Source organism: Puntigrus tetrazona, chromosome 16 (assembly GCF_018831695.1).
Source record: "Puntigrus tetrazona isolate hp1 chromosome 16, ASM1883169v1, whole genome shotgun sequence".
Classification (NCBI taxonomy): Eukaryota; Metazoa; Chordata; class Actinopteri; order Cypriniformes; family Cyprinidae; genus Puntigrus; species Puntigrus tetrazona.
Genome location: NC_056714.1, coordinates 27472726 through 27477944, shown reverse-complemented (window position 1 = coordinate 27477944; position 5219 = coordinate 27472726). Strand labels below are relative to the sequence as shown.

Sequence of the window (5219 nt, the reverse complement as noted above, 5' to 3'; positions counted from 1 at the left end):
GTCTTGAGTTTCTAAACGAACTTCCAGAATCTCGAAGTGAAAGGACTTTCTTTAAAAGCGCACGCGACATTTTTCATTTTTTTTTTTTTTTTTTTTTTTGCAAAATATTCGATATTTCAAAAATATTCGAGCTGAGGCATCTCAGATGTGTCATCTTTGTTTTTTTTTATCTATTCAGCACCAAAGCAGAATTAATATAAAGTCATTCATTTTCCTAAACGGTGGGTTCAACCTTTCCCCACAAAAAAAACAACAACAACAACAAAAAAACACCAAACTAGACGATGCAATATTTCACAGCGTAACGATTAAAATGCACGTCCTACTATATGATATAAAAAAGTAGATTGGCTTTTAATATTTTAATTATTGCATTCCAGCCTCGACATTCCCTCACAAAAGCCTGTTTCATAACAACAACAACAAAAAGTGGCAGAAAAAGCACAAAAAGGTCTCTAGTAACACGACACAACGACCTTTAGCACAACATTTAACACGAACACACAGAGAACAACACTGAAAGAAGAAGTGCGGCTCTGAACTTACGTTTCGGAGAATAAAACCCGAGCTTTTCGATGTTAACTAAAACCACACGAAGTTAAACCTCTGAATCAAACCCGTGTGTTCTGTAGAAGACACTCCTCCTTCTTGTGAACGCGTTTCCCGTCTTCCAGTAAAAACAGTTACGACACCAGACCTTCACTTCCACCGGAACTAAAGAACCGGGACATACCGTTCTTTACAGGAGACTACAGACATCTACAGAAAGAGCATCCGTCCTGACCAAAGTGATCAAACCTGGCTGTCCCAGTGCTTTTGCTATAATAACTGATGCATTTAAACAGTTGCTGAAATTACATTCCTATTTATTTTCATCCCATATTCAGTCAAATAATTTGAAATATAGCCTAAGTATACTTTATATATATGTATAAAAAAAACCTGTATCTCTGATCCTGTAACTCTAGCACTCTATTAATTTTCTGCTTGTTTTCTATAACAAATGCTTCTAATATAGCTATTTTATTTTTATATCAACTCTTTTTTTGTTGTACTAAGACACACACATATACATACTCTAAATCACTCTTTTGTTGAAATTTTCTATTGCCCTAATTTGTAAATATATAAATATGTCTGTGTATATAAATATATATTTACATTTATATACACATGTGAGAAATACATATATATATATATATATATATATATATATATATATATATATATATATATATATATATATATATACATACACATATATACACACATATATACACATACACACATACATATACATATATATATACACATATATACATACATATATACACATACATATACTTATATACATACATATATATACACACACACACACACACATATATAAAAAAAAAAAATTAAAAGGCATGTCCTACTATTTTATTACTTTCAAATGCTTTCCAGCCTCAGCATTCGCTGACATTAGTCTTCATAAACAACAAAGTGGCAAAAAAACTACAAGTAAACCACAACCTAACTGTACTTTACCCAACAAAAACACTAATATTACTACATTTAACATGAATATACAAGTGCAAATAACACTGTAAGAGACAAAGTCTGAACTTACAATTCGCTGGAGAATGGAGAGTAAACCTGAGCCTTTCGTTGTTATCTAACTACATAAACTTCTGAATCAAACCCATCTGTTCTGTAGAAGACACTCCTCTCGTGAACGCATTTCCCGTCTTTCAGCAAGAACAGCCCTGAGCCACTGAGAAAGTTACGACACCGCAGACGGGGTGCGGAAAGTAATCAGACCATCTTAAATTGCAGCCAAAATCACTGAAGTTAATGTACACACAGCACTCCTTATTGACAGAAATACACAGAATTGTTGATATCGTTGCAGATTTATTAAAGAAAAACTGAAATATCACATGGTCGTAAGTATTCAGACCCTTTGCTCAGTATTTAATAGAAACACCCTTTTGATCGCATGCAAAACCCTTTGGATCGTCTTTTTGGGGTAAACGTTGGTGGACAGCCATTTTCAGGTCTCTCCAGAGATGGTCGATTGGGTTTAAGTCGGGGCTCTGGCCGGGCCGTTCAAGAACAGTCACGGAGTTGTTGTGAAGCCACTCCTTCGTTATTTTAGGTCATTGTCTTGTTGGAAGGTGAACCTTCGGCCCAGTCTGAGGTCCTGAGCACTCTGGAGAAGGTTCTCGTCCGGGACATCCCTGTACTTGGCGGCATTCATCTTTCCCTCGATTGCAAGCAGCCGTCCCGTCCCTGCAGCTGAAAAACACCCACCTCCACCATGCTATATGGACTATATGGACAGATTAGAAGTAGTGCCTGGTTTTTTCTCCACACACACTGCTTAGAATCAAGGCCAAAGACTTCTATCTTGGTCTCATCAGACCAGAGAATCTTATTTCTCACCATCTTAGCACGCTCCATGCGGTCTTTCATGTGTCTTGCACTGAGGAGAGGCTTCTGTCGGGCCACTCTGACATAAATGGTGGAGGGCTTCGGTGATGGTTGACTTTCTACAACTCTCTCCCATCTCCTGACAGCCACAGTGATCTTTGGGTTCTTCTTTACCTCGCTCACCAAGGCTCTTCTCCTCCGACAGCTGACCTTGGCCAGACGGCCGGCTCTAGGAAGGGTTCTGGTCGTCCCAAACATCTTCCGTTTAAGGATTATGGAGGCCACTGTTCTTAGGAACCAAGTCCAATCAGTGTAATCGAACACAGCTGGACTCAGATGAAGGTGTAGAAGCATCTCAAGGATGATCAGAAGAAATGGGGGGGTGACGAGCGTCCCGAGACTTGATCAGAGTCGCCCTGAAAACAAACGAGGAGCGTCTAGCCACGCCCATCGCAGGCTGATCGCTCATCTGTACAACCATTCGTGTATTTTTGGCTTCAATGCTAATGCTAAATGTTACATTTGTTATCGTTGAATTGCTGTGCGGGACACATCAGCATTAGGTAGCTTTTTCTATGCATAACAGATTCTGCGTAAAATGTATTATGTCTGAAAGGTCTTTAATGCCTGAGGTGGAATATTTTTATTTATTAATTTATATCTTTTTTGAGGTTATATAAGTGCCTAATAATGTTGGGTATTTGGTATTTAGAAAATGAAATCATATGTAGTTTCAAGTTAAAATGCTATCGAATCCAATGAACAATGAATATATATATATATATATATATATATATATATATATATATATATATATATATATAAATAGACTATTTATTGAATGTAATCGTGTGAATTAGCAGTCGATTCATTTAAAACCTCTCTTTTATAAGACAGGATTAGTTGGAGTAATATAGTTTTAAAAACGTGACGTCTGTAATATTATCGGTCCATTCTCACAGGATAAGAAATCTCAGTAAAACCACCAGGAGCGAGGAGTAACTCGATTTACGCTCCACCGTCACCTTTCTGTCGTCAGTGTTTCTGCTGACGGGAAATATTTCATATTTTTGTGTGATATCAGGAAGCGTGTGGCACGCCGCAGAAGACTGTTTCCTGTGCATTGGCTAATGCTTCCTGATCTAGGCCCACGGCGCCGAAGGTAGTTCACAATACTTTTAGTTTCCTCTGACCGTACAAGTCAGTCCGGTCTGAAGGTTCAGGAGATTCACGCATTTTCTTTTCTAGATTTCTCATGAAACAACGTGTCGGTTTTCTCCAGCTGTGGTCTTTGGAGCTTCTCAAAACTCTCCTCCTCACCCTTCTTTAAGACAAATCAGACCCATGTCCTCTCTTTTTAGTTTTACAGTCACTTTCTTACGTGTAAAGTTCAACAATATTTTGTTGCACATCAGAAACATATTCTTTGGTTTTACTCATAATCAATGAATAAAGGAATTTGTACGTGTGTGCATCCACACACACATATATATATATATATATATATATATATATATATATATATATATATATATATATATATATATATATTAAACCAATTAAATGTTAGATTTTTTTGATAAACGATGCATATCAGACTTCATTAATCATATTTACAAACCTTTATATATATATATATATATATATATATATATATATATATATATATATATATATATATGTGTGTGTGTGTGTGTGTGTGTGTGTGTATTTCAACATATTTCAAATATCTGAAATTTATTTATTTGGGAAAAAAAAGTAATATTTAAAGCCAGAAGTTTAAAGGACCCCGACAAGACCGAAGGCACACCCTATTTGTTTTACTCATTTTAACCATTAAAGAGACTGTAACACAAAGAAACACGCAGATAAGTAATATTAATCGCACGAAAGACATACTGTCTGTAACTGATCTCCAGCAGATGTCAGTGTGAGCAAACCTGCTGCGTGTCCTGCTCTTATTCTGTGGTTCAGTCAATAGAAAAGGCCTACGGATTGTGGTTATCTGGAGTTAAATGTTCTCAAACCTTTTCTACCATGTTGAGCTTACGTCAGCAATTTCTTAAGGAATCATACTTCAGTCTAAAAAGACTGTCAGTGCACAAAATCAAATTAAATACGTTTTTGTATTAAACACAACATGCTTTTAAAACTGAAAAGACGTACTCCTCCAAAAAAAAAAAATAAAATCTATATATATATATATATATATAAAATTTATTTATACATATATATATATATATATATATATATATATATATAATTTATTTATACATATATATATATATATATATATATATATATATATATATATATATATATATATATATATATATATATATATATATATATATATACACTCAAGACATAAAAAACCCTAAATATTCAATATGAGTAATGTGTCCAGTATAAAATAATAGCTTTAAAATGGTATAATAAATACACACAAAAAGGTGAGAAGAGATCAATTTTTAATAAATCAGAATTATTTGAAATGTTACTTATTCCATGTCACACTCCAATATCCTCCAAATCTATTTTCATCATCAGAGTGAAGTGTAAGTAAACAGATATCAATGAGAAGTAAACGTAGCTGCAGGACTGGTGTTGTTAGATAAGGCCTTTTAACGCACAAATACTTGGACATGTATTGTGTTGCTGTCATATGAGTGCAATAATTTTCTTTCGTTCATATTTATCCCTTCATACAGGTCACTTATATCAAATAACACAAAAGGAACAATGCATTCAATAATAATTCATCCAGCAGTGAAACACACTAATATTGACAGACGGGCTCTCAG

The 5219-nt window shown here is 34.8% G+C and overlaps 1 protein-coding gene across 1 annotated transcript in view; it reads right to left on the bottom strand.

The window, feature by feature from the left end:
• LOC122360724 (protein lifeguard 1-like) overlaps positions 1-1766 on the bottom strand; it is an 8009-nt gene extending 6243 nt beyond the window's left edge. Inside the window, exon 1 of the mRNA XM_043261553.1 lies at positions 1613-1766. The gene's annotated coding sequence lies outside the window, so the exon portion shown is untranslated. The remainder of the gene's footprint in view (positions 1-1612) is intronic.
• Positions 1767-5219: the final 3453 nt, after the last annotated feature.